The sequence below is a fragment of the Hyperoodon ampullatus genome (assembly GCF_949752795.1).
Source record: "Hyperoodon ampullatus genome assembly, chromosome: 12".
Lineage (NCBI taxonomy): Eukaryota > Metazoa > Chordata > Mammalia > Artiodactyla > Ziphiidae > Hyperoodon > Hyperoodon ampullatus.
Genome location: NC_136925.1, coordinates 7,617,040 through 7,642,261, shown reverse-complemented (window position 1 = coordinate 7,642,261; position 25,222 = coordinate 7,617,040). Strand labels below are relative to the sequence as shown.

Genomic DNA, 25,222 nt, shown 5'->3' with positions numbered 1-25,222 from the left:
AACACTCTGACATTCTTTAACTCAACTTCATAGATAAGTCCAAGATGATCCTTGTTCTTCTTGATCAGGCTGAACCTTAATGGTGAAAACTCCTTAAATCCAGTCTCAACAAGAAGGGCAAAATCAGGGCCTTGAAGGGCATTCTGTAAGCACAAAGGTGTAAAGTGTTTGAAACATCAGAACCAGAAATTACTTGAATCTAATTTTCAGGTGTACAAGAGGCCATTGTAACACAAGCGCTACAAGAAATGGAAAAAGTGAGATGTACTGCAGAACTTTGGATGGACTTAAAGCATGTGATGGATGAATGGAGAAGGGCGGCCAAGGAGCTGTTAAGTGAGGACTGAAGCCCGAGCCAGAATCTTGGCAGCCAACAAGTGAAGACATCAGCAGATTCTGAAAAGATTAAACAGATCACAATGAGAGGATAACTCTGGTGATAAGGCTTCCCCGATAACTGGTGATAAACTGGATTACTCAGATTATTAATGTCTAAACAAAGAGCAGGGAGACCATCAGCAAATCACTTATTGTTATTATTATTTGTTTGCTTTTGTTGTTGTCATTTTTCAATTAATGGAAACCTGATCGTTTCTCTGCTAAGAATCATTTTTCTCGGCTCTCCTGTTGACTAAATTAAAATGAACTTCTTTGCATGCAATTATAAGCCCTCCATGATCTGGCTGACTCTGACCAGCCTTCCCAACTCTCGATCTGACTGCCACCTCACCCATTCTCCACTACCCTCTGCAACGCTGACCTGGTCAGTGCTCACTGTAAAAGTCAAGGCACCTCAAGGCACTTCCTTCTCAGAGCATTTCTTTTATTTTCTTATGCCTTCTTCTGCTTCTTTTTCCCTAAATTCTAATGACCATTTGAAACCTCTGGCATGAAATCTTCCTTGATTCTTCCCCAAAGAAATGATCCTACATCTTTTGTTCCATTGTGAGACTTTGGTTTCTGATTATAGCACCTTAGAGATGATCCCCATATATTTCCTTCTGACAGACTTTGTGCAGCTGTCAGTCTCTCCAAATGGGCTGTATTTTGCTTAAGGCATGACTTGCCTTGTTTGTCTCTCCATCCCCAAACGCATAATAAACATGTCTGCCATGATTTTTGCTTCAATTTGTATGGAAGACTTTTGGTTTAGGAGATGACAACTTAAACTGGAAGAGCAAGAAGCTATGGTTACTATTATGGCTTTGATTTGTCATGCTGTAGTCGTAGCATGTGGCAAAATACTAAGCACGCAAGGTGACATCAATGTTTCCAAATCCTTAGAAAACAGACCAGGGTGTTGGCATGTGTGTGAAATTGAAAAAATTGAACTAATCTTTTTATTGACATTTTCTACAATAAAAATTGTTGTTTAAAGCATAAAATGAACTGAACAAAACAGATTGACAGAGTATTATTCCTGTGCCTATTTCTACCCTGATTACGTGAATTTAGGCAAGCTCTCAATTTTTTGATATTTACTTTCTTCTGTTATGGAATAAAGGTGTTGCAGCAGAGGTGATCTCCAAGCTACAGCTCAGCTTTATAGCTCCATGATTCTGTTATACTCTGTACTAACAGAAGTAGCAACTTATGACTTATTTTCATCTTCTTGGTTTGTGTATCATATAAACACTCATGTCTATCATTCCTGATTAGAGGGGCTTGGTTAGGAAGAGCAATGGGCTGGGCATGTGGATAATGACAGCCAGCCCCCACCTAATAGTCCTCAGGAGAATAAGGGTCATCCCTGAGTATTCAAGGCACTGACTGAAAGAGACATTTAGGATGTCCAAGCTGGATGAAGGAAAGCGCTCTCGTCTGACACTAGGCCTGTTCTGTCTTAGTTCAGGCTGCTAGAACAAAATGTAACATACCGAGTGGCTTAAACAATGAGACATATATTTCTTACAGTTATGGAGGCTGGGAAGTCCAAGATCAAGGTGCTGGCAGATTTCATTCCTGGTGAGAGTTCTCTTTCTGGCTTACAAATGGCTCTTCCTGCAGTGTTTCTTTTGGTAGAGAGATAGATAGAGACAGAGATAGAGATATATATAGAGGGATCTGGTCTCCCTTCCTCTTCTTGTAAGGGCACCAATCCCATCATTGGGGCCTCACCATCATAACCTCATCTAAACTAATTACCTCCCAAAGGCCAGATTTCCATGTGTCATCACAGTGGGGTGGTTAGGGCTCCAACGTATGCATTTGGGAGGGACACAAGCATTCAGTGCATAACATTCCATGATCATTTCCATTGGATTAATCAGAGTCCCAGGGCTAGGGGGTTGTAATTAAAACAGAGAAAAGCCAGGTAACTGAGGAGGTTTGGTGGGACATCAAGATCCCAGTGTGAAGCTGCTGCATCTCACCCACAGATGGCAGTAAGGCTGTCTGCAGCAGATTCCCTAACGGGTGAGCCCCATACCATATTGAGATTGGTTGCTTTAGGGCAATGACCAGTGAATCAAGAGGCCAAGTAGGAATGTGGAGGCATTCTAGCTCTGAGACTTTGCATTCACCTTCCCCACTGAGCCAGAGACTCAGCAAGAAAGAGGTCCAACTCTCCAACAAATGTGCAGCACGAGTGAGCAAAGCAAAAGGAAAATCAATGTTATTATTTTTGATCAACTTTTTAATCAACTCTTTTGCTTTTTTTCCTGCTCTATTATTCATCTGTGCTCATAGCACTTAGGGCAAAGGATGATAAAACATTTATATGGATGATTTTATGGTTGCTTTCAGCTCTAATTTTCTATATCTTTAAATACAAATAGAATTTAATAGAAGAGTAGAGGAATTGTGCTTTTGGCAGCATAATTAAATTCACTGGAGCTGTGAAATTTGGTCTTTACAAGTGGAACAGAATAATGAGGGAGGTGAGTTAAAATAAGGCTGAATATAAGATAGTTGCCTTGTATACACCACACTCTAAAACCTGATCGTTCTTTACTTCTATATGAAGCAAAATGTACTTATTCAGAACATGACTTTTTAAAGTTTTTTTAAAAGAAATCTCTCATTTATGTCCTTGAAACATAAAGATACCTCACTTTGGAGGAAAAAAAAAAACCTGAGTAATATCTTGTGCTTATGGTGTGTATGTTTATAAAACTTAAAAAAGGAAACTTAATTCCAAGAGATTAAAGACTTAAGAAAAATTCACCCCCTTCCATAACAATGCAGGGTCGTATTTTTATTCTTGGTCCCATGTCTGACTTGATTTGTGAGTTACCGTTTGTTAAAGACTTCAGATGTCCTGGACACCCAGAAGTTGTTTCCATGTTCTACAGTCAGCATGTGAAATGTTATTTAAAGCCCACATTTTCCTTTTAAATGTTACCCCGTGGTTTCAATTCTACAGAGGTCGAATTTCAACCCAACTCCTTGGACTTCCAGGCCTGGAAATCTTTAGCACGCTCTGTCTCTGTTTCCATCTCCTGAAAAAGTTGTCTCTGCAGACAGAGGTTTGGCATCTGCATACTTCCCTCACATATTATATATGACTTATGGAACCCGGGGAAACCAAAAAGCGTTATGGATGGAAAACATGGAATGTATAAGAATCCCCGGATATCTGCATTCAGATGTTTAGTATTTCTTCATTAATGAAGTTAAAATTTAGAAATTAAAACTCAAAATCAGATGTTTTAAAGAGGGTTAGAACATAACACATTTATTTATTTATTTTTATTGGAATATAGTTGACATACAATATTATATTAGTTTTAATTGTATTGTATGGTGATTTGACACTTACATTATGAAATGATCACCACGATAAGTCTAGTAACCATCTGTCTCTATACAAAGTTATTACAGTGTTATCGACCATACTCCTTGTGCTCTATGTTACTTCCCAGTGGGTTATTTATTTTAGAACTGAAGGTTTGTACTTCTTAATCCCCTCCACCTATTTCACCCGTCTCCCCACCTCACTCCCCTCTGGCAAGCACCCATTTGTTTTCTGCTTCTATGAGTCTGTTCTTGTGTTGTTTTGTTTGTTGGTTTGTTTTGTTTTCTAAATTCCACATATGAGTGAGATTATATGGCACTTGTCTTTCTGATTTATTTCACTTAGCATAATATCCTCTAGATCCATCCATTTGTCTTAAACGGCAAGATTTTATTTTTATGGCTGAGTATTATTCCATTATATTTCCAAGCAATAACATTTCTTCTTTATCCATTCATCTACTCATGGTCACTCAAGTTGTTTCTATATCCTGGCCACTGTATATAATGCTGCAATGAACATCAGAGTGCATATATCTTTTCAAATTTTTGTTTTTGTTTTCTTCAGGTGAACTCATACAATTCAACATCAAAAAATCAAACAAGCTGATTAAAAAATGGGCTGAGAACATGAAAAGACATTTTTCAAGAGAAGACATGTAGATGGCCAACAGGCATATGAAAAGATGCTCAACATCACTAATCATCAGGGAAATGCAAAGGAAAACCACACTGATGTATCACCTCATACCTAGTCAGAATAGCTGTCATCAAAAAAAAAACAGGAAAAAGCAAGGCAGGGATGTGAAGAAGAGGGAACACTCATGCACTGTCGGTTGGATTGTAAATTTGTGCAGCCTCTATGGAAAACAAGATGAAGATTCCTCAAAAACTTAAAAATAAAACTGCCATATGATCCAGCAGTTTCAGAACAAAATGTACTTAAAAATCTAGTGAATTCACTGTGGAATTACAGGACAAATCTTGAAACCTGTGCTACAGTGTATGTCAAAGCATGTTTTCTGAATGATCAGATTTTTTTTCTGGTCATCCCAAGTCAGTTCTAGATTTGATATAGTCCTATATTTTTGCCACATTAGGTCAAAACTCAATTTATTCTTACTGTTTTGGCTCTGTAGTGGTAAAATACTGGGTACAAAACATCCGGAGTCCAGATCTATTCATGGTTGAATAAGTAATTCAGTGTGTGGCAGATTCTATTCAGTATGTTGCATAGCAAGGTTTGGTAACCTGAGAGTAAGCACTGAAAAAGTCAATTGCGTTTATGATTGGAAATGGAAGTAGAGTAGTATTTTCAATTATCTCAAAGGTTATATTCAATTTTTTAAAGTGAATAATTCTATTTGCTGTCTTTATTAAGTATGATGACATAGTTTTTTTTACTTAGGGACAACTGATGATAAAACATTATTGGAATGATTTTGAAGCTTCTTCCAGCTCTAATACAATATATTAAAAAATAAGAGAATTGCCTTGTATATACTACACTCTAAAACCTGATAGTACTTTACTTCTATATTAACCAAAATATACTTATTTGGAACATGATTTCCAAATTCCTTCTATTCATTCCTTCTTTTCTTTCTTATATTTTCTGTTTTATATGTTACATATGTGTATAAATATATATATATATATACACACATATATATATACTTATCTCCTAGGTATATTATCTAGCTTTTATATATTATCTAGCTCATAGCAATTTTTTTTTTTTTTTTTTTTTTTTTGCTATACGCGGGCCTCTCACTGTTGTGCCCTCTCCCGTTGTGGAGCACAGGCTCCGGATGCACAGGCTCAGCGGCCATGGCTCACGGGCCCAGCCGCTCCACGGCATGCAGGATCCTCCCGGACCGGGGCACGAACCCGTGTTCCCTGCATCGGCAGGCGGACCCCCAACCACTGCGCCACCAGGGAAGCCCCTCCTAGCACTTTTAATAGCAAAAACACTTAAGGCTACGAATTTGCTTTTGGGAAAATCTTTGACCATATATTCTATTTCTTATATAAATTGTTTTTTAATAATTATTTTCTAAATATCCTATAATTGCAGCATAATTTCCTCCAAAAACTTTATGTAAGATTTTATTTTTGAAAATTTAATTTCCATATAATTAGTCTTTTATATTCTAATTTATTTTTACCTACTTGTTCTGTGTACTGCTACATTGTTTCTGCTGTATTTCTTGTATTTTTAAATATTTAAAACTTTTTGTTGTTCAATTTTAATGCTATATTATCCATAAAATTTGATCACTGTTGTAGACATAGTTATAGATTTTATATAAAATAATATAAAAAACAAAAAAACTCATCCTTGCATATTTCATCTGAATCCTACTTGACCAGCTACTCCTTTTGAGATTCCTACTTTATTCTGTATTTTCTTCATATATATTTTCAGAATTTTTTACTTTGAAACATTCCAAAAACTTATTTTAAATTGTCTGTTTTAAAAAACATATGGTTAGAAATATTCTGTTATTGGAAACAAATTGTATCCAAATTTCTAAAGGCAGAGAGGACAAAAGAAAGGGTAAATCATGATCCATGTGAAACCACAAACAAAATAATTTTAAAATGTTTGTTTTGTACTTTTTGCTTTGTTTTTTATTGTAAAAATCTGCCAGTATTAAGAAAACATTTATTGGAATTAGTGAGGGGAGAAAATGTCATTGAAGTGTTCATTGGAAGAATTCAACTGAATGTTAACTGGACGAGCTCACGTAAGTCAAGAGGTGGGAGCACTGGTTGACTTATTCTGTCCCCAAACATAGGTAGGAGTATACAAATTATGGTATAATCATTTAAAATTTGAAATTATCCTTTTTGTTTTCATAAACATTATGCCCAATTAACTAACCCAAAAGTTAAACCACATGTAAGCAACTATTCCTTTGCTGTAACCTGTCTGTTCCCACCCTTTATCAAACCAGGTCTATGATTTGGCACTTCCATATCATCAATGGTCTTCTGTTCTGGCTCTGTGTTCCCAAGACCTGGGAAGCTTTGTAAACAGCAGAGCCTGCTCCCCCACCCACTTCCAAAAAGAAAACAAACAAAAAAAGATTCTAATTTAACAGGTCTGCTCTGAGACCTGGTAAGGGTATTAAACAATTCCTCCTATTTATGAGGCTGTAAGGCACAGCCACTGACCTACTGAGAACCACTAACATTTAGAAAGGGAATGAATTCCTCCAAGAAAAAGGAAAAAGAAGGATGGTGATATGATGTAATTTTACAATTGTTTTTAGCATCTGGCTATTATTATTATTACTACCAGTCTATAATTAATATTAGTACTTCTTTTGTACTTTGAGACTGTGAAATTATATAAAATATAGTGGGCCTTTTTTTTTTTTTTTTTTAGTTTTCTTCAAGAAGCTTATATCTATCAAGGAATAAATGTAAAAAATTCTATTCTATTCTATTCTGTTCTATTCTATTCTATTCTATTCTATGTTGAGAGTAGAATGTATGAAGTGCCATTGTTCTACAGTAGTTAATTTAGTTCACGGGGTAGAGATGAGGTTGAACGAATGCTACAGAAACAAAAGGGGGCATTTCAGTCAGACTTTATTGGTTAGAATTTTCTATGTAGGAAAAGGAGGAATTGGGAAGAGGGTAAATACTGGCATCCAGATGAAGAAAGCAACACAGGTGTTTGTTTGATCCATTATAGTGAGATAAGGGGTGAAATTGACACTTAGACTAATCAGAGGGCTTACCAAAGACAGTATTTGCTGTCAGAGCCAATATTCCCCTCCTCCTTTAAAAAAAAAAATTCTTGTTTTAGTGGTCTTTTCACTGAACTATGTCACTAAGGACTGGGAACCACCCAAGTCTCAAGAACCTTTTCTCTACTTGCTAAATTTTCTAGCCTTTTAAGAAAATGTATTTTAAGGAAATACAGAGAAATAGATGGCATTTTATGGAGATATATTGGTCTTGTTAAGACGTTCAGTTTAAACAACAATTCAATAATTAATAAATACTATTGTTATTTTGATAAAATAGAAGCTTGTTTTGGGAAATAACTTGCAATTGGGAAGCTGTAGATTACTTCATGTTGTTTAAAATTGTGCTTATACTAGAAAATATATAATGTGCTTAAAATCTTCATGTAAGCAAATAACTCTTTAAATTCCCTTTTCTGTATTACTTTCTATTCAATGAAATAATTTTATTTAGGTCTCTGTATCAACTGTATGAAAAGTTGATCTAGAACTGATTTTAGTAACAGATTCTACAATGAACTTATTGACAAGGAATAATATTTTGAATTTATTTTTTGACTTTTAAAAATTTACCCAGTGCTTTTTTGAAGTAGATTTGTTCTTTGAAGAAACAAAGGCATCCATATACATGAGGTGAGAAAGAGAATTATGCAATAGAAATAATTACTCTTACAGAATTAGTTGTGGAATATTTGAAATGAAATGTATGTACTTTGGATAAATATATTGTGAAGAGTGAGTTTTGTAGCTGATCTTTCAAAGGTATTTGGGTTTAAATCCCAGATTTATCACTCTATGTGAACCTGGATTAGCATTTAAAATTTCTAAACCTATTTCCTCATCCTTAATAAGACATTGGTTATTTTGAGGAAATACAGAGAAATAGATGGCATTTTATGGTTATTTTGAGGATTTAAATCCATGCCTGGCACATAGTTAGAGCTTAAGAAAGATTAACGATCTGTTTCTCTTCTTTGTTTTATCTTCTGAAAGAAGGATCTGATATCAGTTTCTCTTACAACTTGTGGTTATGAAGGGAAAGGTATAGTAACGACTTTCTTCTGTGACCCACCAAGTTGATATTCACAATCAGCTGCCAAAACTATCACTGTGTTTGTTTGCACCATTGGAAGTATTGCTAATGCACCAGTTTTAAAGATCTGTCAGCTCTGGGCACCAACAGCATGGCTACAGTTGTTAAGTCTTGGTCAAGTTCAAACATGTATTTAAAGCAATGTCTGAATGAGTGATTTAATACATCTCTTTATAAATACAACAGAATACATTCATTAGAAATGGCTGACTGAGAAAGGCAAATATTGCATGGTATCACTTATATGTGGAAACTAAAAAAGCTTAACTAGTAGATATGAGACTGGAATGTTGGTTACCAGGGTATGAAAGGTGGGGGAAAAGGGGTAATTGTTAGTCAGAATACAAACTTCCAGCTATAAGCTGAATAAGTTCTGGGGATCTAATGTACAGCATAGTGATTATAATTAATAATACTGTACTATGTTCTTGAAAGTTGTTAAGACAGCAATTATTAATATAATTTAATATTCTTACCACAAAAGGGAACGGTAGTTATATGATGTGATGTAAACATTAACTAATGCTATGGTGGTAATTATTTTGCAATATATGTGTGTATCAAGTCAACACGTGTACATCTTTTTTTTTTTTTTTTGCGGTACGCGGGCCTCTCACTGTTGTGGCCTCTCCCGTTGTGGAGCACAGGTTCCGGACGCGCAGGCTCAGTGGCCATGGCTCACGGCCCCAGCCGCTCCACGGCATGTGGGATCTTCCCGGACCAGGGCACGAACCCGTGTCCCCTGCATCGGCAGGTGGACTACGTGTACATCTTAAACTCACAATACTGTATGTCAATTATATCTCAATAAAGTTGGAAAAGAAAAAAAAAAAGAAAGAAATGGCTAATCTACTTTGTAGATGAATAACTATATGTTAATTACCATAATGTTTTAAGCATAATTACAAATAGCAAAACACATGTTAAAAACCTGATGGTGCGGTTCTGATATGAATTTATAATTCATCCTCTCTAGAAATTGGTAAAGCTTCTATTTCAATATAAAGTTGAGGTGTTATGTTTTGTTTTATTTCCTGAAATGACTGCAACTTTGCTGCTTCTTTACTCTTCTTAGTTTGCATGATTCCCTGCTCTGTGTCTCACCCTATTTTTCCTCTTCCCCGGACTGTGCTAAAGTCACTTTCTTATACTCATTTATTCACTAAATTTTTACCAAGTCCCTATTATGTATCAAGTGTTATTCTAGGCATTGGAATGCAATGCAAAATGAATGACAAAACCCCTGTAGCCACAGGAATTTCTAGAGCAGGAGACAGAAAACAAAATCCATACATAGTTGTTTCAGTCAGTTCTCTGTGCCACATAGAGAAACAAGTACTGTAAGGAGTTGCGCAGAGAGAGTGAGGTTGCTGTGGTTTAGTGGGATATTTGGAGGTCTCTGTGAGAGGACACTCCTTGACTAGAGACCTGCTATAAAGTCTGGGTGTTAAAGGAAACCTACAGAGAACTTTTATTCTCTATCTGCAATTGCCTTAGATTTCAAAGAGTCTTTAGCAAATATCAGACCAAAAAATTGCTTTCTAAAATATATTATGGGGGACTTCCCTGATGGTGCAGTGGTTAAGAATCCACCTGCCAATGCAGGGGACACAGGTTCAAGCCCTGGTCCAGGAAGATCCCACATGCCGTGGAGCAACGAAGTCCATGCATCACAAATACTGAGCCTGTGCTCTAGAGCCTGCGAGTTACAACTGCTGAGCCCACATGCCACAACTACTGAAGCCCGCGCACCTAGAGCCCATGCTCCACAACAAGAGAAGCCACCACAATGAGAAGCCCGGGCACCACAACGAAGAGTAGCCCCCACTCGCCACAACTAGAGAAAGCCCGCACGCAGCAATGAAGACCCAACGCAGCCAAAACTAACTAACTAAATTAATTAATTAAAAATAAAATAAAATATATGGTGTAAAGCTTGATAGCAAGTACTTACTACTGGACATGGCTTCACACTCTGTATCAATTTATAATTCATCCTCACCCCCCACCCCTTTTCTCACTCTGTCTCTTCCTCATCCTATCTCTTCCCCCCTCTCCCTCCTTTCCCTCCCTTTTTTCCTTCCCTTTCTTTCCCTTCCCCTCTCCTTATATTTCTCTGGCTCCTGTAGACTTGGAATTCATTGATTATCCATTTCATGACTCTTGTTTATATGATTCGCCATCAGTAAAGGAAGGATTTTAAAGGTGTGGTGGAAAAGACTGAAACATTTATTTCAGAAGTGACCAATATAGAAATAAATATAATTGACATGATTATCTAATTATAAATCTTTTAACTGGTCATTGTTTTGAAACATTTTGGATTAAACAAATAAAATTTTAGTTTTGAAATTATAGGAAAGATCAAGGAAAAAGAAAAATAAAAGCAAATTTCTGCACAAAGTATAGTATTTTTAAAGGTTATCTACAGAAACTCTAGATATGTGTTTTCCTACAACATAAATAAAATAGATTTATCTTTTTTACCCACCATGACTATTTAATAAATATAGTGAAGAAAAAGCTTATATGTTAAAAAAAATTATTTTTCTATACTGACTCTATCAAACCTATCCCAACTGTGTTTATTTGGAGGAAAAATAACTACATGAAATATGAAAAGTTCAGTAGGTAATTTAATATTACCCAAGGTAGAGAAATGTTAACATTTATTGTATATTTGACACACACACCATAACATTTCTGTAATATTTATTTATTAAAACAAACCTAAGAGGTTATCCATGCCACTACTTTACAGATGAGGAGTTTCACAGGGGAACTTTCGCAAGGTGAGTTACATATCAGCCCCTTCAAAAGTTGGGATTTTTAAGGTCTTTCTAGATTGTAAAAAGCATGCTCTATTCCTTGTAATATGTATCCTCCCTAGAAAAACAATCAGACATGGATGGGATGCTCAGAGGAGATAGGAGTAGACATGAAATATTGAATCAGCCAACTGCTATTTTTCCTAGAATTGACCCCAGATGTAGATAACGATTCAGTTTCCATCAAAGTAGTATTTTACACTTAGATGGTGAAACTTCATGCAAAATCAAGTCAGTTATATTGATTCCCATTTTCTACAAATTAACATAAAGGCATTTTTGCTTTTTTAATACTCCTTTCATGACCTACTAAAGACATTAAGAACACAATATTGAAATTTACTGTAGATTATTCCATTTTCACAATTATTTAGCCTAATATTTAAATGCCAGATCAGTACCTAGTAATGGAATTGTTGGCTGATATAAGAAATTGCTTAATTAATTTTACTCAAATTACTTTTATTTTCCATTGCAATATAAGTTAATAAAACAAAAAGGATGACACATTTAAACTCACTGTTCATTACACAGGTGATAATGATCTTATATATAGAAAATTCTAAAGACTCAACCAAAAAACTGTTGGAAGTAATCTATGAATTCAGTAAAGCTTCAGGTTATAAAATCAACATACAGAAATCAGTTGTGCTTTTATACATCAACAACTAAATATCTGAAAAAGGAATAAAGAAAACAATTCCATTCACAATAGTACCAAAAGCCATAAAACACTTAGGAATAAATTTAACTAAGGAAGTGAAAGATTTGTACAATGAAAACTACAAGACATTGATGAAAGAAACTGAATAAGATACAAATGGAAAGATATCCCTTGTTTAGGGATCAGAAGAATTTATATTAATAAAATGTTCATACTACACAAAGCCATCTACAGATTCAATGTAATCCCTATCAAAATTTCAATGGCATTTTTCACAGAAATAGAAAAAAAAAACTCTTAAATTTGTGTGAAGCCACAAAAGATTTCAAATAGCCAAAGCAATCCTGAGAAAGAAGAATGATGCTGAAGGCATCACATTTCCTGATTTTAAATGTGCTACCAAGTTATAGTGAGCAAAGAGTATTGTACTGGCATAATAACAGATACATAGATCAATGAGACAGAATAGAGAATCCATAAAAACCCCTGCATATAAGGTCAGTTAATATTTAATAAGGGAGCCAAGAATACTCAATGGGGAAAGGATCGTCTCTTCATAAATGGTGTTGGGAAAACTGGACAACCACATACAGAAAAATGAAACTGGATCCCTATCTTATACCACCTACAAAAATTAACTCAAAATATTTTAAACACTTAAAAATAAGACCAGAAACCATAAGAGTTTCAGAAGAAAACATATGGGGAAAGTCTATTAATCTTGGTAATATTTTTGGGAGTATGACACCAAAAGCACAAAAAACAAAAAGCAACAAGTGGGATTACATCAAACTAAAAAGTTTCTGCACAGCAATAAAACCCCCAAAACAATCAGCAGTGTGAAAAGGCAACCTATGGAATGGAAGAACATATTTGCACACCATATATTGGATAAAGAGTTAATTTCCAAAATATATAAAGACTCATCGGATGATGAGGATGAAGATGATGATGAGGACAATGAGGATGATGAGAATGACAAAGATGAATCTGAAGAAGAAGCTATGGAGACTGCACCAGCCAAAGGAAAGAAAGCTCCAGCAAAAGCTGCTCCTGTGAAGGCAAAGAGCACTGCTGAAGATGAAGAGGATGATGAGGAGGATGAGGAGGATGACGAGGAGGAGGGAGAGGAGGAAGAACCTGTCATAGAAGCACCTGGAAAACGAAAGAAGGAAATGGCCAAACAAAAACAGCTCTTGAAGCCAAGAAACAGAAAGTGGAAGCCACGGAACCAACTACATCTTTCAATCTCTTTGTTGGAAACCTGAACTTCAGTAAATTTTCTCCTGAATTGAAAATGGGTATCAGTGACCTTTTTGCTAAAAATGATCTTGCAGTTGTTGATGTCAGAATTGGTGTGTCTAGGAAGTTTGGCTATGTGGATTTTGAATCTGCTGAAGACCTGGAAAAAGCCTTGGAACTCACTGGTTTGAAAGTCTTTGTCAATAAAACTAAACTTGAAAAACCAAAGGGAAAAGGCAATAAGAAAGATTGATATGTGAGAACACTTTTGGTTAAAATCTGCCTTATAAAATTACTCAGGAAGAATTAAAAGAAGTGTTTGAAGATGCTGTGGAGATCAGATTAGTCAGCAAGCATGGGAAGAGTAAAGGGATTGCTTATATTGAATTTAAGACTGAAGCTGATTCAGAGAAAAACTTGGAAGAAAAGCAAGGAACAGAGATAGATGGGCGATCCATTTCCTTGTACTATACCAGAGAGAAAGGTCAAAGTCAAGACTATAGAGGTGGAGAGAATAGCACTTGGAGTGGTGAATCAAAAACCCTGGTTTTGAGGGCTTCCCTGGTGGCGCAGTGGTTGAGAGTCCGCCTGCCGTTGCAGGGGACACGGGTTCGTGCCCCGGTCTGGGAGGATCCCACATGCTGTGGAGCGGCTGGGCCCGTGAGCCATGGCCACTGAGCCTGCACATCCGGATCCTGTGCTCCACAACGGGAGAGGGCACAACAGTGAGAGGCCCGCGTACCACAAAAAATATATATATAAAAAAATTTTTTTAAAACACTGGTTTTGAGCAACCTCTCCTATAGTGCAATGGAAGAAACTCTTCAGGAAGCATTTGAGAAGGCAATGTTTATCAAAGTGCCCCAGAACCAAAATGGCAAATCTAAAGGTTATGCATTTATAGAATTTGCTTCATTTGAAGACGCTAAAGAAGCTTTAAATTCATGTAATAAAATGGAAAATGAGGGCAGAGAAATCAGGCTGGAGTTGCAAGAACCCAGGGAATCACCTAATGCAAGAATCCAGCCATCCAAAACTCTGTTTGTCAAAGGTCTGTCTGAGGATACTACAGAAGAGACATTAAAGGAGTCATTTGATGGCTCTATTTGTGCAAGGAGAGTCACTGACCGGGAGACTGGATCCTCCAAGGGGTTTGGTTTTGTAGACTTCAACAATGAGGAAGATGCCAAAGCTGCCAAGGAAGCCATGGAAGATGGTGAAATTGATGGAAACAAAACAACAATGAGGAAGATGCCAAAGCTGCCAAGGAGGCCATGGGAGATGGTGAAATTGATGGAAACAAAGTTAATCTGGATTGGGCCAAGGCTAAGGGTGAAGGTGGCTTTGGAGGCCAAGGTGGTGGCACAGGTGGCCCAGGTGGATTTGGTGGCAGAGGCCGGGGAGGCTTTGCAGGGTGAGGAGACTTCAGAGGAGGTGGAGGAGACCACAAGCCACAAGGAAAGAAGACGAAGTTTGAATAGTGTCTTCTATCCCTGTCTTTCCCTCTTCCAGTTGAAAGAAAGGACTCTGAGGTGTTTACTCTGTTGCCTGCTAGGTGACGGAGCCTTCTGAGTACATTCCAAGACAGTATACAGCCCTGTGGTCTACTTGGAAATCTGTATAGGTAACATTTCAAGGGAGATAACCCTGTTGGTGTTGACTGGATATTCGTATAAACTTTTGAAAGAGAAGAGTGATAGAGCTAACCCTTATCTGTAAGTTTTGAATTTATATTGTTTCCTCCCATGTACAAAACCATTTTTTTTTCCTACGGAATTTTTTGGTTTTGGTTTTATTGTTTGTTTGTTTGTTTGTTTTGCATTGGGGGTTATAAAGGAAAGCAGAATGTTTTATCATGATTTTTGCTTTAGCAACTTTGGGACAAATTAAAAGTTCCAAAACTCATACAACTCATACAGTAACAGAAAACCAATCTAACTAAAAAGTGGGCAGAGGAACTGAATAGGAAGTTCTTTGGATAAAACATGCAAATGGTCAACATGTACTTGAAAAGATGCTTGACATTACTAATTATCAGATAAATGCAAATCAAAACCATAATGAGATATCACCTCACACCTGTTAGAATGGCTATTATGAAGAAGAGAAGAGATTAAAAAGTGTTGGCAAGGATGTAAAAACAAAACAAAACAAAAAACATAAAACAAACCCTTTTGTACTGTTGGTGGGAATGTAAATTGTTTTGACCATTATGGAAAACAGTATGAAATTTACTCAAAAATTTAAAATAGAACTACCATATGATCCAGCAATTCCACTTCTGGGCATATATCCAAAAAAAATGAAAACAGGAAATCAAAAAAGATATCTGCACCCCCATGTTTATTGCAGCATTATTCACTATAGTCATAATATGAAAGCAACATAAGTCAACAGATGAATGAATAAAGAAAACGTGGTATACACATATATATGTGTGTGTGTGTGTATATATATACATACACACACACATATATGTGTGTATATATATATACACACACACACACACACATATATGTACAATGGAATGTTTTTCAGCCAGGAGAAAGAAGAAAAGCCTGTTATTTTTGACAACATGGATGGACCTTGAGGGCATTACATTAAGTAAGATAAGTCAGACAGAGAAAGAGTTGTATGAGGTCACTTATATGTAGAATATAAAAAAGCTGAATTTACAGAAACAGAGAGTAGAATGGAGGATACCAGGAGCTGGGGGTAGGAGGGCAGGAATTGGGAAGATGTTGGTCAGAGGGTACCAACTATATATTTTCATAGTTTGTTGTAATTAATTTATTATTGAAAATATTAATCTGTACTATACATTTTCTTCTGTTGTTAATAAATAAAAATCCAAGAGCCAGCCATTATTTTATTTTCAGATGTTATATAATGCAGGAAAAAAATAAGGAAAAATAATCATCCTATTAGAAGTTTTCCTCAAGATTATTTTTTATTAATGCACCTAATAGACATCATTAACTATGATTTCTGGCATTTTAAGGTTAACTAAAGATATGTGAGACTCTGGATATGATGATAACCAAAAAATTTTTTAAATTTAACTTTTTAGATAAACTACAACCAAATAAAATATCCCGTCATCTTAATTAAAGTTTTGCCTGGCACCATCATCTGTTAATAATGCCACTATAAACAAAGATAGTTGCCTGGGTACCAAAAATAGGAGACCTGGTTTGGTTAGGATGACAGTCACTCATGGAAAGCATATGGTCACTGTGAAGAAATATTCGTCCCCCAAATAAACAAACTGGGGCAAGAAAATGAAAGAATGCTTTTAGGAAAATGAAAGTAATCTGGTAGTAAAGAGGATAAAGCTTCATTAAGTACAAGACATAACTGAAATGTTAATCTAAAACATTAATATTGAGCAGACAGATGTGTATCTTGTGAAAAAGTTAGCTATCAATTATAAATGTTTACCTGTGCAAGTACTATTTTAGATACTTTACCTTTAAGCCTCATCACAATTCTATGAGCTAGCTACTATTATCTCCCCACTTTACAGACAAGGAAACTGAGGCACAAACGGTAAGTATCTTCCTCAGGCTTCCATGGCTAATAGATGGTAGAGCTGGGAGTTGAACCCATGTAAAGAGGTTCTGGAATCCATGCACTTAAACATTGTGAGATACTGAGGTTTGAGGGGAAATTAAGATTCAATGATAGCATACCATTTCAATGATATTTCACACTAAATTGTGCTTGGGTTATGCCACATTTGCTGTGAAGCTAGGCCTCATTTCAATTTATTTAGCACAAGTTGTGGCCATCCATAGGACCACTGATGCTACACAATAAATACTCATTACTATTATCATTAAGAAAAAAATGTATTGGAAAACTTTTGGTCTCCACATCTTCAATTAAAAGAAGGACACAAGTAAGTTCCAATCATACATCTCATCCAGAAAGGACTGGCAAGCTTTAACCACCAAAATTAGAGTCCACCCAGAATTTATAAGACTGGCATTTTGAAGAAAATGCAAATGTTCCACTGTTTTATCCCATTCCCTTTGGCAAAATGCAACTTTTATTCTTGAAAATAATTATCTTTGCCAACACTTCTTGCAAAAGGCATGTAGAAGTTAATAGAAATGACAGACAACATAGTTCACATAACTGAAGTGATTGTGGGATAATAGCAAATTATTATTAACAAGTATATTTTTAAAAAATTAGACAACATTCAAAGCAGCTAGATTTTTTTGGTTTATCCTTTCATGCCTTTAAATTTAAACCTCATTTCACAAAAATCTACAAAGCAGTAAAACTGAATTAGAAGTAGTTTATTAAAGGGAATTTAGTATCATCAAACTATATATATATACTCTTTATATGTACTATGAATATAGTAAAGGAAGATTATTTTTAAAAGCAAATTTAAAAGCCCACTGGGTAAGAATTTATTTTTATAATATTTTTTTGTCAAAAAGTATACCTTGTATAATATTGACCATTTTAACCATTTATAAGTGTATAATTCAGTGGCATTAAATACATTTTCAAACTTGTATAACCATCACCACTACCTACGCCTAAAACTTTTTCATCACCCCCACCAAAACCTCTGTACCCATTAAACAATAACTTTCCCCTCCTATTCCCCCCAGTCCCTGGGACCTCTATTGTACTTTGTGTCTCTATGAATTTTACTGTTCTAGGTATTTCATATAAATGGAATAATATAATACTTGTCCTTTGTGTCTGGCTTATTTCACTAAGCATAATGTTTTTTAATTTTATAGTTTACTTTCAATGTTATATTAGTTTCAGGTGTACAAAATAGTGATTCAATAATTTTTAGATCATACTCCCTTTAAAGTTATTATAAAATATTGGTAATATTTCCTGTGCTATACTTTACACCCTTGGTTCTTATTTATTTTATACCTAGTAGTTTGTACCTCTAATCCCTTCCTCTATCTTTCCCTCCCCCCATGACTTTCCTGTCTGGTAACCACTAGTTTGTTCCTGTATCTATAAGTCTGCTTTGGCTTTATTACATTCATTCATTTGCTGTATTTTTTAGATTCCACATATAAGTGAAAACACACAGTATTTGTCTTTCTGTCTGATTTACTTACTTAGCATAACACACTCCAGGTCCATTCATGCTGTCACAAATAGCAAAAGTTCATTCTTTTTTATGGATGAGTAATATTCCACTATGTGTATATATACTTCCATATCTTAGCTATTGTAAATAATGAGGCTATGAACATTGGAGTGTTAAGGTGCATATATCTTCTTGAACTAGTGTTTTTATATTCTTCACTCATATACCCAGGAGTGGAATTGCTGGATATGATAGTTCTATTTTTAATTTTTTGAGGAATCTTTATACTGTTTTCCAAAGTGACTGTACCAATTTACATTTCCACCAACAGTGAACTATGGTTCCCTTTTTCCCTCATCCTTTCCAAATTTATTATTTGCTGTATTTTTGATGATAACCATTCTGTCAGGTGTTAGATGATATCTCACTTCAATCTTGATTCACATTTCCTTAATGATTAGTGATGTTGAGGATCATTTCATGTGCCTGTGTTTTCTTTGGAAAAATGTCTATTCAGGTTTTCTGCCCATTTTTTAATTGGATTGCTTGTATTTTTCATACTGAGTTGTTCATATGAGCTCTTTATATATTTTGGATATTTACTCTTAATCAGACATATCATTTACAAATATCTTCTCCTATTTAGTAGGTTGTCTTTTCATTTTATTGATGGTTTTCTTTGCTGTTCAAAAGCTTTTATACACAACATTGTAAATCAACTATACTATGTAAACTCAGACTATCCTGAGTAAATTGGAATGTAAATTCTCATTAAATGTAATATCATTGAAAAATTTAAATACACAAAACAATACTATAAAAACACATATTTCACAAATATGTTGAAAAACAGTAAAAAAAAATATTCTAGGAGTGAAGAGGGAGAGAGAGATGAGGGAATTGGTGTTTACCATATCTGATAGACAGAATAATGCTCTAACCCCCAACCACGATGTCCACATCCTAATCCCTGGATCCTGTGAATACGTCAGGTTATTCGGCAAATGGGGATTAAGTTTGCAAGTGGAATTAAGGTTGCTAATCGGCTGACTTTATGATAGGGAGATCATCTTGGATTTCTGAGTAGACCCAGTGTAATCATAAGCATCCTTAAAGGAGGAAGAAAGAGGCAGAAGAGGAGGGCACGGTGCTGTGATGTGAGAAGGACTAGACCCTCTGATATGTCTTTGAAGATGGAGGAAGGAGACTGTGAACCAAGGATGCAGGCAGCCTCTAGAAACTGGAAAAGGGAAAGGGGAAATTCTCTCCTAAAAACCTATGAAAGTAATTCATCCCTGCCAGCACCTTGATTTTAGCCCAGGAAGACCCATGTCAGATTTCTAATCTGTAGAATAATAAACAATATGTGTTGTTTCAGTCACTGTTTGTGGTAACTTATGATGATAGTGGTAGAAACTAATTTATGTTTTATTTCATTACATAAGGTGGAAATATAAAGCCTGTGTGGTTGGCACATAAGTATCTATACTTTTATATATATTCAAATAATCCATACTTTAAAATTCAATAAAATATATAATATACATTATACATTTTGCATACATATAATCTAAATGTAATAGATATAATACAATCTTGGCTTAGTCTTCATGCAGTGTTGATTCAAAGAAACAGCATTTAGAGAGAAAAAAATGTATGTCTATATTTTTAAATATATCTATATGTAATTGATATATTCATTTTTTACAAACATTTAAAGTTGGAAGGATGTTTGTATGCATAGGTTGGAGGTTTGGGGGAGCACTTTTGGGGTACACAAACAGCTTAAAGTTCCTCTTCCTCAGTCACTGTCTGACTCACTGTCCTTTACAGTGGCCACTTGCTAACACCTTTCTCACACATACTCTTAACTCTCAACCAGGAAGTTTTCCTTTCATTCATCCTATATGGGTTCTTGTCCTTAATCCTTATCCCTTTTCTTTCTATCTCAGTTATTCTTTTTCTTGGTGATTTCTGCTCCTAATTACCCAGTGTTGCCAGCTGTACACCTTAAAACTACATACGTAGCTGGAATTCTCCTTAAATTCGTCATACTTGTGGGTGTTTTAGTTTGCTAGGGCTGTGGGAACAAAGACCCCAAACTGAGTGGCTTCAACAACAGAAATATATTGTCTCTCAGTCTGGAGGCTAGAAGCCTGAGATCAAGGTGTCAGCAGGAATGTTTTCTCCTGAGGGCTGTGAGGCAGAATCGTTCCGTGAGTTTTGCCTAGCTTTCTGTGGTTTGCTGCCCATCTTTGGCATTCCTTGGCTTATAGAAACATCACTCTAATTTCTTCCTTTATTTCTAAGTTATGTTCTTCCTGTGTGTGTGTGTCTGTGCCCAGAGTTTCCTTTTTATATAGGTTCCATACATATTGTATTAGGGGCCCAACTTTCTCCATTATGATCTCATCTTAATTAATTAATAAAGTATCTGCAAATACTCTGTTTCAAATTAGGTTACCTTCTGAGGTACTGGAGGTTAAAGACCTCAATATAGGGCCTCCCTGGTGGCGCAGTGGTTGAGAGTCCGCCTGCCGATGCAGGGGATACGGGTTCGTGCCCCGGTCTGGGAGGATCCCATATGCCGCGGAGCGGCTGGGCCCGTGAGCCATGGCTGCTGAGCCTGCGCATCCGGAGCCTGTGCTCCGCAACGGGAGAGGCCACAACAGTGAGAGGCCCGCGTACCACAAAAAAAAAAAAAAAAAAAAAAAAAGACCTCAATATACAAATTTGTTTTTGAAAGGGACAGAATTCAACCTGTAACAGTAGCGGAGAAATGAGGAAGCCTGTGGAACTCACTCTTTGCCATTACTTTTTGAATTTAAATTTTTAAACAGATTATTTAGCAGATATTTTTCCAGGGAAAAATGCTTATCAAAAATATATTTTAAAATACTTTTATTGCACTCATTATATATTTGCAAAGAAAATAAAATTGAGTTGAACAATGATAGCTCTTTTTCTGGAACTCTTTGTCTGGAACTCAATATGGTGACAGTGATAGATGAAAGACCATTTTTAGTCATCTCCCATCGTTGGATAAAGTCTTTTGACAAAAATCTCTGTGATAAAGAGATTTACAGCCCATCAGAGGATTTTTCAATGCATTGTATGATAAGTGATTTGACTTCTCATCAAGTAGACCTACTAACTGAAATTTTTATCGAGTCCTTAAGAAACAAGCACTATCCTGTTCCTTTTGGCGCACATTTCTCTGGCAGTTTTTTGTGTGTGTGTGGGAGGGGCATATTTGTTGTTCCAGTTGAGGAACAGTCAGATTGGAGTGTGTTTTCTCTTTTATTTCATATTATTTGTAGAACTTTAGACAATTTTCTTAAAAACTACAGACATCAGTTTCCTCATCTAAAATATTATGGCACCAATAATTTCTATTCTGAACTGCTAATAGGCTTACTGGGAAATTCTAATAAAACAATGCTTGTCAAAGCATATTGAAATTATATATATTATAAAAATATAAAGTTTTGTTATGAAAATAATTAATATCTACCTACTTAATAGCAAGTAAATATAAGTTGACATAGAGGATAAGGCTTAGGGAAAAAGGGCCTGGGGTTACTCAGAGTAGAGGAGGAGGAGAGTGAATAACAACAAAAACATTCATATAAATTATATAATGATAAATATTTTCTATGTAAGAACTTTTGTTTCTGCTACTTGGATGTACTTCATGGTTTAAGAGGTAAACATATTTGTTTTCGATAGTCTAAGTGATGTGGTTCCTTTCCCCACAATAGATGGAATGTCCCTGTTATTATCTGTCAACAATCACTGAAGATGTTGAAGCCACTGTGTAGAGATGGTAGTGCAGAGAATTTGTTTCTTTAAGGTCTTACTGTGCTCACCCCAATTTTATAAATATTAGAACTTATCAAAGTGATCCCCAAAGTGTTAGAAAGCATTAAAGACAAGAAGAATCAAGAAGCAATCAGTCACAAACAGCATATAATTCTAACCAGATGGATAAATTGGCTGGATATGTCATGGATTTATGGCTCTAGAAGAGTGAACAGCAGTTCCTCCCTCTCAACCAGCAAATTAAGCTTTTAGAAGAAATTTCTGATTACAGTTCATTCTTTTGTTAATTAAAAGATGCTAGAACCTCACCTTAACCCCACTTTGCAGGAATATTCTTGGGTAAATCTTGTATTCATCCTTTGGGTCCTGACTTGTATTTATTAACTTCTGGACACAGGTATTGCTCTTGACTCATGAAAGAAAAGTCTAACTTCTTTCTAGGAACTTTGTTCTCCTTGACTCCAACCACTCTAAATAAATGCTATTTCCTCATGTGTGGTTCGCAAATATTCAATCAGCCAACAATATTTTACTTTTAATTTTTTTCTAATTGCTGCTGACAAGTATTCTCTTCCCACAACAAAATTTATGCAAACAGTGGAGATGTTTACAACATTGCAATCGTCTCAGTAATATTTTAAAATGTTAGCATCAAATACTAACAGCTTAAAATCATTTGTGTTGTTTGGCTAGGTTTTATTTTTCTCTAGCGTGTTTATTTTTTCCCCATAAGCAGTGTTTCTCTTCTTCATCATATTCAGTATAAAGAATGCTTTTTAGGTGTATATTACCTTTTAAGATGATTATTTTAATAGATAATATATGCACATAATCCATATTCAAAACTAATAAAATGGAATTCAGTGAGAGGTAAGTCTCTTGCCCACTCTGTACACTAGTTGATATTTAATCCTATCTCACAGGCAAACCGTACCACCAATTTCTTATGTACGCTCCCAGAGATATTGTATTTATTTATCAGTGTATATATGCACTTATAACTGCAGGCAATTGTATATCTACATACTTTTATAAAACCTAGTTTTTTTCTTTTGATAATGTGTCTCAGTGGGTATTCTATATAGGTCAAATTGGAGCTGCCTTTTGCTTTTTAACTCTGAATAGCTTTCCATTGTACTGACCTACCTTCATTTATTAAATAACCTTATGTTGGTGGACATTTGGGTTGTTTTCAATCTTCTGCTCTTACAGAGCAATGTTGCAGTAAATATCTTTGTACATAAATCTCTGCAAAATTTTTGAAATACAGTTGCAGGATAAATTCCTAAAACTGAATTTCTCAGTAGAAGAATAGGTATATTTGTAAGAGATAGATGATAAATAGATCAATATTGCCAAATTGTACTCTGTAGTGATTGATGACATCAATTTTTAAAGAAAAATATTTTCTTTTAGGAGCCAAAGAGCTAAAGATTAATAATATATTCTGCTCAAGTATATCAGTTACCTCAATGACAAAAATGGGACTACCATATACTTTTAAAGTGACTATGTAATTGTAACCAAAAGAGTTTAATTCCAGAATCTTACTTTGGGGAAGAGAAGGCAGGGAGTTCCTTGTGGTATTTGGCTTAGGGATTTTTGGTTGGGTCATTTAAAAATGAAATCAAAATAAAGTTTGTAACCCATGCATGAGGGTTTGGTTTGGCTTAAAAAAAACCTAATTTATATAGAAGAGGGAGGAAAAAGGAGCTTGTGGCTAGATTTTTTCCATAGTAGTTTGCTTATGTTTCATTATAACTTGAAATATATAGAGAGCATCATCACAGTCTGACTCATACAGCAATTTGAACTTTAAGTCTATAAGAAGGGATATGTTTATTTTATTCACTTTCTAATAGTAAAAAAGAGGGAGTGGAAGACACATTCTTTCTTTTGTTTGGAAATTTGGTATTTTCAAGCTTTATGCCTCATGCATTTTCCTGGTATAGCTTTCTGGAAAAACAAATGCTCATATATTTCCTCAAGCTTTCCTTAATACCCCAAATGCCTTAGAGCATATTTAAATATTCACTGGAGTGGAAACACTCCTTGAAGAATATATTTATGCATTAAATAAAAATCTTAAACTCTGATTGCCTACAGCATAATATGGGTATTAACCACACTTTTAAAAGGAAGAATTCCTTAAGAAAAATGTTGCAGAATTCTAATAAGGAGATTTCTATAAAAATCCACAGTAATTTTCCATCTCATAAATGCCTTTTTAAGTACTTTAGAAACCTTTTTTTTTTTTCTTTTAGCTGCTCCCAGGGCCCTAGTCCATCCAATGTATTTTCATCATTTTCCAATTTTCAATCAACCACAAAATACTGCAAAATTCTTGTACATCTTCAGAAAATAACCAACTCTCAAGTATGTATGAGGAAGTTAATAAGTCTAAATTCCAGAAAGGAACTATCAGACCCATTAGACCAAGTCATAAGAACTAATCAATTCTTGTTTGTTACTCATGCCATGAAATAGCCAAAATTACTAATTGCAAAGGAATACACACACATACACACAGTTTTTGATTAACTCACTTTTTTTTGTTTTGTTTTGTCAAACACCTGGTGAATTAAACATTGCACATAGTTAAATCTCCCTTTCGATCAGTTTTGTTTACTGTAACAAGTCTCACATCTACCTTACACTAAATTTTTTAAAGTTCTAATGCATGTAAACATATATAAATGTAGCATATTTAATGTTTATGTCCATAATAGATACAAACGTTAATTGTATTTGTAGAACATTATACATTTTTTAGTGAAAATAGGAGAGTAGAAAGTCTGTCCCTCATTTGACTGATGGTGATCTATGAGGTGACCTGCCCAAAGTCAAACACTGAATTCTTTCATCTACCTTATATATGCAGCATCTGTAGAATGGGTTAGTAACACTGAGTTTATAATACTGAGAAGAATGAGTCTGTAGTAGTAATACTGGTGTAATATGAGGGCTAAGGTTTTTTTTTTATGCATAGATATTATCACA

The 25,222-nt window shown here is 35.2% G+C and overlaps 1 pseudogene across 1 annotated transcript; it reads left to right on the top strand.

Annotated features, from left to right (window-relative positions):
* Nucleotides 1–12,935: 12,935 nt before the first annotated feature.
* Nucleotides 12,936–14,804, top strand: LOC307061211 (nucleolin-like; annotated as a pseudogene). Its single transcript has 2 exons — nt 12,936–13,787; nt 14,115–14,804. The product of its transcript is annotated as a nucleolin-like (transcript).
* The last annotated feature ends 10,418 nt before the right edge of the window (nt 14,805–25,222 follow it).